This window comes from Panthera pardus, unplaced genomic scaffold, assembly GCF_024362965.1.
Source record: "Panthera pardus isolate Hobbes unplaced genomic scaffold, ASM2436296v1 HiC_scaffold_8, whole genome shotgun sequence".
In the NCBI taxonomy this organism is placed as follows: Eukaryota; Metazoa; Chordata; class Mammalia; order Carnivora; family Felidae; genus Panthera; species Panthera pardus.
This window is the reverse complement of record NW_026527013.1, coordinates 121,084,946-121,098,062: the sequence shown is the minus strand read 5'-3', so window position 1 is coordinate 121,098,062 and position 13,117 is coordinate 121,084,946. Positions and strand designations below refer to the sequence as shown.

Sequence of the window (13,117 nt, the reverse complement as noted above, 5' to 3'; positions counted from 1 at the left end):
CTTGGGGAACAGTGTAACAGACATCAGGTTGGCTGCTTACAGCCAAAGGGCCTGCCCGGCAGAACCCACGGCTGGAGCTGCACCTGTACCCTTGGCACGCTGGCTGTCCGCCCCGCCCCTCTGGCTCCTGCATGCAGCCAGGTGACGGGGACTTGGCAGGCGCCTCTCTGGCTCTGACTTGCAAGCCTTTATCAGGGACCTGCTGCCCGCACTTGACTCTGGGAATGCAGACAGCATGGCCCACGAGACTGTAAATGTCAGGCTGCCATCGGCTGTCTTTCTGAGTGTCTCATTGGGAGGGGCAGGGCTGACCTTAAGCAGATAGCGAGCACCATCATGGCAAGCAAAATGGGGACTTGGAGCCAATGGGGTATGATGAAAAGGCCTAACTCCCTTCTGTCCCCATTTTGGGGCACTGGCCTGCTGAGCCCATCTCCCTGGAAAATTGCCTTTGTAATTGCGTGACACCTGGGAAAGCATAATAGCATGTTTCCCCAAGTAGCCTCTCTGTGAAAAGAGACTAAGTCAGGAGTGAGGGAGAGAGAGGGAGGGGCAGGCGGGACACTTCGCCGCTGACACAGGTAGTAGCTGTTTCTCCATTCTTCAGATGCTGCCAAGGTACGTGAAGCCTTGTCTCGTTTGCTAAACGAAGGGCGAGCAGCTGGGGCGGGCAGACGGGGAGCGGGAGGCCTGGCCGTGATTCAGGCACGCGGGGCTGGCTGAACCAGTGTGTTTTCGAAGGTGGCAGAAAGGGGAAGTGGGAAGAGAATGACTAATAAGGAAGCGATTATGAAATAGAACCTGTCTGCGCCTGGAAGCCTGTGTGACAGCCCCAGGCAGGAGAGGGAGCAAGCCTGTTATTAGGGCTGACGAACACACAAGCGCTGCGTCACTCCAGGCCGCGCCACTGCCCCCATCTAAAGCCCCGTGCAAGTGTCCCTGCTGCCTCGGGAGTGGGCGACACAGGACCAAAATACTGTAGACAGACACAGGACCTGCTCTGTCAGAGCACGCGCGGAAGAGGCCTGACACGGACAGAACCGAAGGGACGCAAAACGAAAGGATCAGGAGCCTAATTAGAAAGAAAATACAGCAACATAGCAGAAAACGCCAATTAAAGGGGGGAAAATCCATGCTGTTCTACCTCCCCAATGAAGGTATTTTCCTCTTGCAGAAGCTCTTCTAGCCTTGCCCGCACACACACATTTCTGCAAAATTTTCAGCGTGCTCAGAACTTCGTGCTGCCTTTTCCATTCGTCCCCATTTATAAACAGTTCCCAGTGTTACTTCATACTCTTCTTATCGCTGGGAATTGCTATAAAAGAGTCCACCTACTGGATATACCACAATTTGCTGAAATAGTCCTCTATTCTGTAGTAGGTTGCTTTCTTTGTAACAACAGCTTTATTGAGATGTACCACGGTTGAAGGGTACGGTAGTTTGGAGTAACTTGTTACACAATCATCGGTAAGTAAAACAGGCTGGGAACATTCGCAATTACGGTTAGGAGAGGTTCCTGTTCTCCGAGAACGCCATGGAAGAGTGCGAGGGAGGAGAGGCAGGATTCTTCTCCAACCCCGTGTCGCTCTCCAGTTATTACCTGGTTATTGCCTCCTTTATGGCGAAACTTGGCAGCGTGCTTACATTCACTGTCCATCCTTCCTCACTTGGAGTTCACTCTTAGGACTGAGCTTCTGATCTTATCCCCCCTTGAAAACGCTCTCCCCGGGGTCACCAGCTCTTCGGCCCCCACCTTATTTGACCTATCAGCTGCATTTCTCTCTTAACCACTCCCTTCTTTAACCCATCTTCTCCCTACATGCATTGAGTAGGATAGATATTGATTCGCCACACTTAAGAGACCTAAAGAAAAATCGTTGCTTAACAAGCGTAGGATTTCACTTCCCTTTCATGCAAACACTGGAGTCGGTAATTTGGCTCTGCTCTGGGACATGGTCAGAGGCCCCGTTTTTTTATATCTTCTCGCTCCAACATTCCTGGCTCTTTCCCCTGTGTGCATGGTCCACGATGGCTCTTCACCGCTGCTTCATTCCGCCATTGGAAAAGGTGGAAAGACAGGGGAGAACGTGCCCCTTCCCTTTTCAGAGAAATCACCTGTAGTCGCGAACACTTCTGTTCAGATCCCATTAGCTTGAACATAGTCACATGTAGCTGCCACAGAGGCTGGGAAATGTAGCCTTCAGCTGGATGAACATGAACCCTGTCAAACATTCTACCACCATGGAAGAGAGAACAGATGTTGGATCCACCCATGTGGATGTCATACCCACCCATGTGACTACTACCACCCAGACTTCTTCTATGTATTTAGGGACATAACGATATTTTTTAAAGATGGGATCATACCATATATGTGTATTGGTAAACAGACTCCCCCTTCCCCTCGTTAGTGTATTGTAAAAGTCTGTGTCAATAAATACACTGAAATAACATGACTTTTCATGTTAGATAATGGAATAGCATATGTGTATGCCATAATGCCCTTTATTAACCGTTAGGTCATTTCAGTTTGTCCTTTATGAGTAATATGAGGATGGAAATTCTTGTGATTTCCTTAAAATCAATTTCCTGATGTGGAAACGCTGGACCAAAAAATCATTTTGATAGCTTTTAATACATATTCTCCTCCAGATCCGGCTTTTCTTTAGTCTTAATGCTCAATTTTTCAACAAACCTGATTCAAGTGAAAGCCCTTTGTTAATTTAAGTGATTAGATTTTTTCTACTGGATTGAGATGTAATTACATATGATGAACTACACCCTTTTAAAGTGTGCGCTTTGATGACTTTTAATAGGAATACACATGTGTGAAATCAATTCCACGATTAAGACATAGAACATTTCCATTGCCCCCCAAAGTCTCCTTATGCCCCATGTGGTAATTTCCTCCTCCACCCCTGGGATCCACATTGCTGATCTGTCTTGTCACCACACAGATTAATTTACATTTTCTAGAATTTTATATAAATGGCATTATATAATATGTACCCTTTTGCTTCTGGCTTCTTTGACTCAGTGTAATGACGGATATCAGCAGCGTGTTCCTTTTTGTTGCTAGCAGTGTTCTGCTTCATAGATATGCCCTATTTATCCACTCACCCACTGATGGACATTTGTGTTGTTTCCGGTTTTTAGCTCATATGAATAAGACTGCTCTGAACATTTGTGTACTGGTCTTTGTGTGGGCATTCGTTTTCGTTTCTCTTGTGTAAATACCTAGGAGTGGAAGGACAAGGTCATACAGTAAGTGAATATTAAATTATCTAAAGTATCTATTTATTAAATAGACATTTTTAGAGCAGTTTCAGCAACATTGAGTAGAAAGAACAGAGTTCCCATATAAGTCTATGGCCACGCACCACAGCCTACCCCTTATCAACATCCCTCACCAGGGTGGTATATTTGTTGCAATCGACGAGCCTACATTGACACATCATTACCAACCAAAGTCCATGGTTCACATTAGGGCTCACTCTCGGTGTTGTGCATTCTATGGATTTTGACAAATGTATAATAACACGTATCTACCATTATAGTGTCATACAGAATAATTTCACTGCTCTAAAAATCCTCTGTGCTCCTACTATTCATCCCTCCTTTCCCACTGGCCCCTGATGATCACTGATCTTTTCACCATCTCCATGGTTTTGCCTTTTCCAGAATCTCATATAGTTGGAATCGTACAGTATATAGCCTACTCATATTGGCTTCTTTCACTTAATCTGTCACGAAGTCTTCATAGCTTGACGGCTCCATTCTTTTCAGCACTGAATACTATTCCATTGTCTGGATGTACCGCAGTTTATACATCCATTTACCTACTAAAAGTCCTTGATTGCTTCTGAGTTTGGGCTATTACGAGTAACGATGCCATAAAGATCTGTGTGCAGGTGTCTGTATGGACCACTTTTCAGCTCATTTGACTTACAACCAAAGAACACAATTTCTGGATCATATGTTAAGAGTATGTTTAGTTTTATAGGAAACTTCCAAGTGATCTCCCACGTAGCTCTACCATTTGGCGTCATCAACAGCAGAGAATGAGAATTCTGTCTCTCCACATCCTCCCAAACATTTGGTGTTGTCGGTGTTCTAGGTTTTGGCCATTCTCATAGGTGTGAGGTGGTATCTTATTTTAAGTTGCATCTCCCTAATGAAGTAAGATGTGGAGTATCTTTTCATGTTTCTTTGCCATCTGTATGTATTCTCTCTCTTTTTAAAAAAAAAAAATTATTTATTTTGAGAGAGAAAGAGAGAGTGGGGGAGGGGCAGAGAGAGAGAGAGAGAGAGGGAGAGAATCCCAAGCAGGCTCTACACCATCAGTGCTCAACTGACTGACCACCCACAGGCACCCCGTATTTGTATGTATTCTTTGGTGAGGTGTCTTTTCAGGTTTTTCTGCTGAGATTTTAATCAGGTTGTTGGTTTTCTTATTTTTGAGCTTTAAGAGTTCTTTGCATATTTTGCATAATAGTCCCTTATCAGATATATTTTTGCAAATATTTTCTCCCAGTTCTGTGGCTTTTCTCTCATTCTCCCAACACTGTCTTTTGCATAGCATGCGTTTTTAATTTCCATAAAGTCCAGCTTACCAATGACTTCTTTCATGTACCTTTGGTGTCGTATTTAAGAAATCGTCATACCCGAGGTCATCTAGATTTTCTCCTATATTATCTCCTAGGAGTTTCATAGGTTTGCATCCTACATTCAAGTCTCTGATCCATTTTGAATTAATTTTGGTGAAGAATGTAAGGCCTGTGTCTAGATTCGTCTTTTTGCATGTGGATGTCCAGTCATTCCAGGACCATTTGTTGAAAAGACAATCTTTTGCATATTGTATTTGCTTTCATTCCTTTGTCAAATATCAGTTCATTGTATTTATGTGAGTCTGCTTCGGAGCTCTCGGTTCTGTTCTATTGATCTATTTGTCTGTTCTTTCAGCAATACCACACTTACTGTAGCTTTATTAAAAAACTAGGGGCGCCTGGGTGGCTCAGTCGGTTGAGCGTCCGACTTCGGCTCGGGTCATGATCTCACAGCTCATGAGTTTGAGCCCCGTGTCAGGCTCTGTGCTGATGGCTCAGAGCCTGAAGCCTGCTTCGGATTCTGTGTCTCCCTCTCTCTATGCCCCTAACCCACTCGCATTCTGTCTCTGTCTCTCTCAACAATAAATAAACATCAAAAAACCCTTTTTTAAATACATAACTAAAAGTCTTGAAGCTGGGGAGTGTCAGTTCCCCGACTTTGTTCTTCTCCTTTATTGGCTATTCCCTATTGGCTATTCTGTTTTCTTTGGCCTTTCTGCATAAACTTTAGAATCAGTTTATTGATATCTACAAAATTAACTTGCTAGCAAATGTATTTAATGCCACTGAACCATATCTTTAAAAACGGTTAAAATGGTAACTTTTATGTTACATATATCTTACCATCACAAAATAAATAAAGGAAAGAAGAAATAGAGCGTATAGGAGATGAAAACATTTTCCTTGCCCTTCTTAGGGTCCCTGGAATTAAAGTAACAAGGACAGGTTAACAGAAGAAATGCACATAAATTTATTTAAGTTTTACGTGACATGGGAGCCTTCATAAGGAAACGAAGATCCAGAGGAACAATTAGACCTGAGTATTTTTATGCTAGGTTTGATGACGAGTGGACAATCGCGGAGGAATATGATAGGTTAATATGTTGAGGTAAGGATAGTAAACTGGGGAAAAATTAACAAGACCTGTTTGGGGGGGTTCTTTTTATAAGGTTGTTCCTTTCCTCCAGGTGTAGGGAGGGTACCTCTCACATGAGAGTTTTATGACCAGTTTCAAGGAAGAAGGGTGGCCGAGGGGAGGGGAGTCAGAGCGACCTTCCTGCTTTTGCCGGTTTCTCAAACTCTTTCAGCTTAAAATATATTCAAAATGCCAATATTTTGGCATTCTATATTTTGGGATAGCATGTCCTGATCCCCAGCAAGGGCAAGAGAGAGAAAGGGGAAGGAAGAGAATAAGGAAAGCAGGCAGGCGCACATCTGGGAACGGTCCTACGTTCCAACACAGCAGCAGAACGTGGTGTCACAAAAATCTATGAAAAACCAAAGCAGCCCGTCTTCAGCCCCAAAACTGCGAATTCTCAACCCAAGAGGAAGTGTTTCATTTCGTTTCATTTGCATATTAATGCAATGCAAATAGCAGGAGGGTAGGACCGGAATGGGGGAGAAAGCGCTACCAGCCAGTAAACACTTGGTTGCAAAGTTGAGCACAGCACGTCAGTGTGAAGGGCGTGAAGGTAACAGACGAGGAGCCATAAGGTCTGGTAGAATACAGTCAGCTTATTCCAAAGATCTGAGGACAGACAGAAATGTTACAACAGACAGACAGCAGCAGGCTCAGTGGGTGTCAGGATGAGACAGGTCAGAGTTGAACTGAGGTGCTGTCCGTGACCGTGGCAGGCAGCGACGTGCAAGGGGGGAACACACTGGCTGGGAAAGCCCCCACGCGCTGCCCGGAAAGGAGCGCTGGCGTGAACACAAGGTTTCACATCTGCCCTGGAAGAGGGCGCAGAAAATTGGAACATACCCTTAAAAACTCACACTGCATGAACTGGTGGTTTGTTTCTGCACCCAGCTCTGTTGAAGACTGGAGTGCTATTTAGGTGTCTTTTTGCCTGAAAAGAAAAAAAACAGTTTTGTTTTGTATTGGCGAGGCCAGAACAAAGACTTCTCTCTGAGATACTTCCGGCATTGTCTTCAGATGCTGTCTCTCGGGGTCTGCCTGGTTCCAATTGTGGACAGAATGTGTATTAGATGCTGTGCGCTTCCTGGCTGCATTGGCCTTCCTCCCAGCAGCCATCTCTTACCCCCACCCCCGAGCTGGACCCTGCTTCTCATCCGTCTCTCCCTGCCATGCACCTGTTCTGGTGTTCTGTTCTACCCAGCCCTCACTACAAACGTAGAGAGAGAAGACTGGAGATTAAGGAGGTGCAAGGCAGTGGAAAGTATACCTTGAAGAAGCCGCAGACAGAAGAGGGCAGGGGTCTGATGATGGTGGCGGCATGGGGGAGAATGGTCCATAATCCACCCGCGTGTCCGCCAGAGGCAAGGGATGGGGAACCACCTACTGCATTTTTGGACTGGTACTATTCCCTCTCTTCAGTTTCTTTCCCTTCAATGATAGTAACGTCCGGTTCATTCTCTCCTGGGGTCCGATTCTATGCAAGGTGACTATCTTAGCTCCCTAAGGCTGCCCTAACAAACTACTCCAGACTGGGTGGCTTAAAACAACCGAAATGTATGCTCTCAAGGTGCTGGAGGCTGGAAGTCTGAAATCAAGGTGTCGGCAGCATTGGTTCCTCCTACAGACTCTGAGAGGAAATCGGCGCTCAAACTGGGGGTTCGGGGATCCTGGAGGAACGAAGGATAGCTTAGGAGGATTTCAACATTTTGTCTTTGCGCTTCAATAAAAACCTTCAAGCACATGTAGGCAAACAAACTCGTCCGGGTCATCTGGATGGACACGGGAGAACTGAATGCTGCTCACAATTTCAGCAGAAGTTTTTTTGCTCTTGCGTTTCTTACCTTTTGGGGGTGTCTTGAAATGCTGTTTGGCCATCACGGGCTGCTGAGGAACAGGTGTAAGTCACAGAGGAAGAGGTCCCAGAGCAAATCCCACAGAGGCTGGCAGCTTACGCACGTGAGAAGAGCCAGGAGAGTGGAGTTGGGAAGCCCAGCTCAGGTGACAGGGGACTGCCATTCACCCCCCGACCCTGCGGTCCTGCGGCACTGGCTCTTCCAGCCTTTCAAGAGGAGCGGGAACAGTGCATTTTAGGTGTAATGTCTTCATTCTTTTATAACAGCAAATTGGAAAAAATGAATCCTATGAGGGTCAGGTGAAACACGTCCATCCACGGGCCACACGTAGCCTACAGCCCTCCAGGTTACAATGTCCAGACCCGAGAAAGGTTGTCGGCAAGTTGAACCATCGCACGGCACATGATGGGTTCGGGATGCCCGGCTCAAAAGAACCCCGTCCTAGAAACTGGTGTTTCAAGAAGCCGAATTAATTTCAGCAAAATAACAGCATTAATCCCAGGAGCCAACTTTAGTTTTGTTGTTTTTTCTCGACTTGTACTTTTGCCTTTGGTCGTATAGTTGTAAAGAGTGTATTTATCGATATTTAAGAAAGGTCCTCATTTCAGTAATTTAAATCAATGGTGGGAATCTGTGGGATATTGTCATTTTCGAGTCCAAGAAATCACGTCCTATCTTCTCTAACCTTCACAGAAATCCTTAGGAATATGCATTATGATTCCCACTTTATAGGCAAGAAAATAGACTCAGAGGTTAAGCGAGCGTCCCAGACTCACATAACTAATTCCAGGCAGCACTGGGATTTGAACCCAGGCAGGGCTGTCTCCAAAGCCCACGGTTTCAATACCGACTCCCTAATTAGCAGTGCTGGACTTGTGAATGACGCTGTGACTCTCCCACCTGAGTCCTCCTACCCTCTGAAAATTTAGGGTAGACAAGGGGAGTGGTCAAGACTCGGACATCCGGGATTCAGGTCTCCGAGGGACGATTTCAGAAGGGCTTAAGAGGAATCTGTGATCAGAACAGTCATCAACGATCTCTCGGTTCCACCGCTGGTCATCTTGAGCTTTATGGCCTGCAAATCCAACCACCATTTATGATTTTGTTTTTATGGATAAATATCACACCAGTTCCAACAAACATTTGGAACCAGCTGAATGTAATCTAAACTGCTTATGGTCTGATCAGGTCTGTGGCTGATCGGGAATCTGCTGAGAAGATGGTATTTGTCCCTTATGGGTGGATTAGTGTTCTCTCTGACTCATGTCCCACACTGTCCCCCCCAGCTTTGTCTGCTACTGCATGAAGGGCCTGGAATCAGAAAAGTTTAGTATAGGCTCATCAGCGCACCTGGGCAGTGGGACCTGAAAGACGTACGTACCTGGCCAAAGACACTAACCCATGCACAGGGGAGAAACTGGGCAGGAAGTGCAGTAAAATTTTAGCAGTGGTTGTCTCTGGGCTGGTAGCATTATGGGAGATTTAAATTTTCTTCTTTATGCTTTTCTACGATATCAAAACAATGTATTGCTTTTGATATGAAGAAAAATTATTTTTTGGATGAAAGAGAAAGGCATCGATGAAAAAAAAAAAAACAACTCACTCCTGGCAGTGGGGAAGGAACACTATTGCCACACACAGCCATCTGTTACGTCTTTCTAAGTGTCCCCCAGTGGAAGAAGACAATAGGAGTCACAGATTGGATTTGGAGTAAAATTTGGACAATTGTGACGGCTGGATGTGTTCCAAGGCACTTGTTAAAGACGTAGGCAGCGACACACGTCTTTGTTTCTTCCCCATCGACTCCTATCCAGCTGAGCACTTACTCCTCCCTCCTTCCCCCCACCCAAGCCTGGGCTCTTTCCCCTCCTTCAAGGGACTGGCACTTGAAAGGGAAGTGTGTGTGGTCCCCCCAAATAAAGGTGGTGCCTGCTCCTTAATCCACTGTGGTTGTCCTGGGCGGAAGGCCCCTTCTGCCACCTGCTGCTGCCACCGGCATTGGTTCTGTACCCTTGGTGGGAACCTCTCCACACCGTAGGCGGCCATCGTGTGAGCGTATGGGCACCTCCTCACTGACACGGGCCCTGCCTTGAACCCTTCTGCAGCCATCAGTGGCTCCTTCTCTCAGGTACTAACAACATAGCTTCCCGCTAGGGACCCACGCCCCCCACAACCACATCCTCCTTTTAGTATTGAGTCTGCAACCCCTCCCAGCCCTTCAAAGCTCCCCCCCCCATCTCAAATTCCCAGTCTCCACCTCCCTGCTCCAACCCTTCCCCATTTCGGGTAGCTCCCAGCCCTCCTTAGAAGGGCCCCCAATGACCAAATTGACCAAATAGAGACCTGAGTGGGGGTTGCCTTTTCAGCAGCCTTTAAACCGCAGAAAAGCCAGGCATTCTCCACGGGAGAAGTGGGCCCAGAACTGAAGAACACAACATCCTGGCTCTTGGCCGTGAAGGAGGAAAAGGAGGAAATTGCTTTACTCTTTTGCTCAGGAGTCGAAAGCAGCAAAATGAATCACTAACTGGGTGCTTACGGGCAAACAAAATCTGTAACTACAGAAATGACTCCAATTGCCCAGGTTATCTGGGCGTAGGGGAGGCGCAAGGGGACCGTCTCCTCCTCCCAACATATTCTCCAATGTCGCTTCCCTTCCACATGTTATGCGGTAGAATGCACGGAACGTCAAATTTACTGTCCTCACCGTGTTAAAACGTGCAGTTCAGTGGTATTAAATACGTCCACACTGTTGTGCAACCATCCCCACCGTTTATCACCAAAGCTTTTTCATCTTCCCAAACTGAAACTCTTGACCCATTAGACACCAACTCCCTCCCCCCTGCCTCCCCACAGCCCGCGGCAACCACCCTTCTCCTTTCTGTCTCTAGATACACTCTTTGTGTGTGTATCACATTTTGTTCATCCATGGAGCCAACAATGGGCATGGACGCTTCCTACCTTTCGGTCTTGTGAATGACGCTGTTACGAATATTGAAATATAAATATCACTTCAAGTTCCTGTTTTCCGTTCTTTTTGTTTCAGCAGCTTTTTTCACGGTCCTGTATTGACAAAATGGTGGTTAAGTCTATGTCGAAGACCATAGGATAAAATTAAGTCCATGACGTAGGGAGAAGCCGGTCCAACCAAGACTCTTCTGGTGCTCCTACCTCTGCTGTTGGCAGTGAATTTCTCAGTGATTTCCCCCACATAAATCACTGAAGATAAGCAAATAAGAACACTGAGAAAAGACAAAGAGATTTGGGGGGTTTTCAGTGTGCCCAGGAGTGGACTCAGGTGACTTCCCCTGATCTAAGGTAATCCTGATGGATTCCTTTTTGAAAATCAAGTGTTGACTAGGTGACGCTCCAGGACCCAGGCTACATTTCTGGCTTGTCATCATCTGGGCCGTGTGACCCCAATCAGAGCAGGAGGAAAACCCACTGAGGCAGGAGCAAAAACATTAGCTGTCTCTACATCTGGCCTATCCCACCTCAGAGAGGGACATGGCCTCAGGAAACGTCTCCAGTCTTCTTTTACGTCTTTTACTTTTTTTTTTAACGTTTATTTATTTTTGAGACAGAGAGAGACAGAGCATGAACGGGGGAGGGTCAGAGAGAGGGAGACACAGAATCTGAAACAGGCTCCGGGCTCCGAGCTGTCAGCACAGAGCCCGACGCGGGGCTCGAACTCACGGACCGTGAGATCGTGACCTGAGCCGAAGTCGGCCGCTTAACCGACTGAGCCACCCAGGCGCCCCTACTTTTTTTTTTTTATTCCGCTCTGTCTTTTTTGTGAAGCCAAGTGGTGAAAACATTTTGAACAGCCTCAGCATTAACACCAAATGAGACCAAATTTGCTTTCATTTTTGTTTTTAAAGAATTAAGTCAGGCATCTGAAATCTGAAGGGTGTTAACTCACTGAAACCCTGCAAGGGGTTTCCTGACATAGCTTTGCTTTTCACCAACAACCAGGGCAGAGAGGTCGGGGGCAGGTGGGGGGGCGGGTAGAGGCAATGGAAGGGATCTTTGGAGACAAACTGTAACAGGGCTGCTACTTGGGATGCTAGGTTAAAAGTCAATTCAACTTGAGGGCTAAATCTCAGCAAATATTATTTTTACATGAAGATAAACATGAATATATTCTAGAAAGGAAGACAAATTTTCCATTCAGAAGACTAAGAGGCAACGGAAACTTAAAGCAAACCAGCTGGGTCATGAGCCCCAGGACCCGGGGATATGCATGTACTCTTATCTGCGCATCTGGAAACGTCACTGAAAAACACTTGAGAAGGTACTAGTAAGTAGCCTTGGCCCCTCTCTCCACGTCATGACTTTTCACCGTCAGTTCAGTATTAGCCAGTGTGCTAGTCACTATAACAGGCGAGCTCCAAATCTCAGTAGTTTAACACACACAAAAAAAAGTTTAAATTTTCACTCACTTCATAGTCCAGGAAAGAGGGGGGTGTGGTGTGGTATGAGAGACTGCTCCATGCCATCATTCAGTGCCCCAGGCTCCTTCCATCTTGTGGCCCTGTTATCACCTAGGGTTCTAGAATCCTCTACTGGCTCCTCTACATTCAGCCAGCAGCTCAGTGAAGAGAGAGGGGGTCGAGGATCTCACAGAAAGATTGAAGAAGCCAGTGATTTCCTCTGAGTGGCTTCCATCCCTCCACTAGTCTCTGGCCAGGACTAGTTACACGGTCCGTACAGTGTAAGGTGGCGGGGAGATGCCCGGTGCCCACGGGAGGAGCAGCGCACACAGGTATGGGTGGGCACCGGCAGCTTCTAGCTCAAGGGAGCTGGCTTATTCTTTTTAACGTTTTAGTTTACTCTCCCTGGGTAGCAGAGAATGGCCCACTCATAAATCCACACCAGGTTCTCGGCCAGCCTCTGGTCGTTTATCACAGCCTCCTGTTCTCGAAGCTGCCAGGTCTCATGGGGCCAGACAGGGGCTGAATTTTCTGCAGCAGTGGGGAAAGTGGCCCTTTCCCGGTTCTGCAACATATCATCACCTGGTACAGTGGCGAGACAGCTTAGCAGCTTTGTTTGGGCACCCGCCTTCCCCCTCCGCCTTACAATCTCACCCCAATATCATAGATCACTGTACAAGATCTTTTGTTGTGAACCCTTCTCTCTTAGAAGGGCCTCCAAACTGTCCACAGAACCACAGAGAGGCACAGCCACCTACACCCTGTCCCCTGGCCAGGAACCGTCCAACACTAGGCACCACCTCTCCCTTGTAGCCAACTGCAAGGATTCCAAGCCGCTGAAATAAACCAAAGAGTCGGATCCCATCTGCCTCCGCGGGGCACCAAACAAACCAGGACAAGTCTGAAGTGCCTGGTTGAGGCTCAATTAGCCATCTAACCAATTATCTGTTATTTCCTCAGTTACAGATGGAGGGAAAAAAATGAACGACGGGGTGCATGTGGGAGAATCAGATAAGGTGGATTATAACTCAGAGGCAGCATACGCAGCAGCCGGACTGAGCTTCACGGCCACGCAATGATGGTGACAGC

The 13,117-nt window shown here is 46.7% G+C and overlaps 2 long non-coding RNA genes across 2 annotated transcripts in view; both read right to left on the bottom strand.

Annotated features, from left to right (window-relative positions):
- Positions 1–2,793: 2,793 nt before the first annotated feature.
- LOC109263910 (uncharacterized) overlaps positions 2,794–13,117 on the bottom strand; it is a 36,730-nt gene continuing 26,406 nt past the window's right edge. The window contains exon 3 of the long non-coding RNA XR_008420666.1: positions 2,794–3,237. This is a non-coding gene — a long non-coding RNA (uncharacterized LOC109263910). The remainder of the gene's footprint in view (positions 3,238–13,117) is intronic.
- On the bottom strand, positions 5,554–8,853 carry LOC128775705 (uncharacterized). The gene is made up of 2 exons (XR_008420669.1): positions 7,587–8,853; positions 5,554–6,676 (listed from the first exon to the last, which is right to left on the bottom strand). It is a non-coding gene; the product is annotated as an uncharacterized LOC128775705 (long non-coding RNA).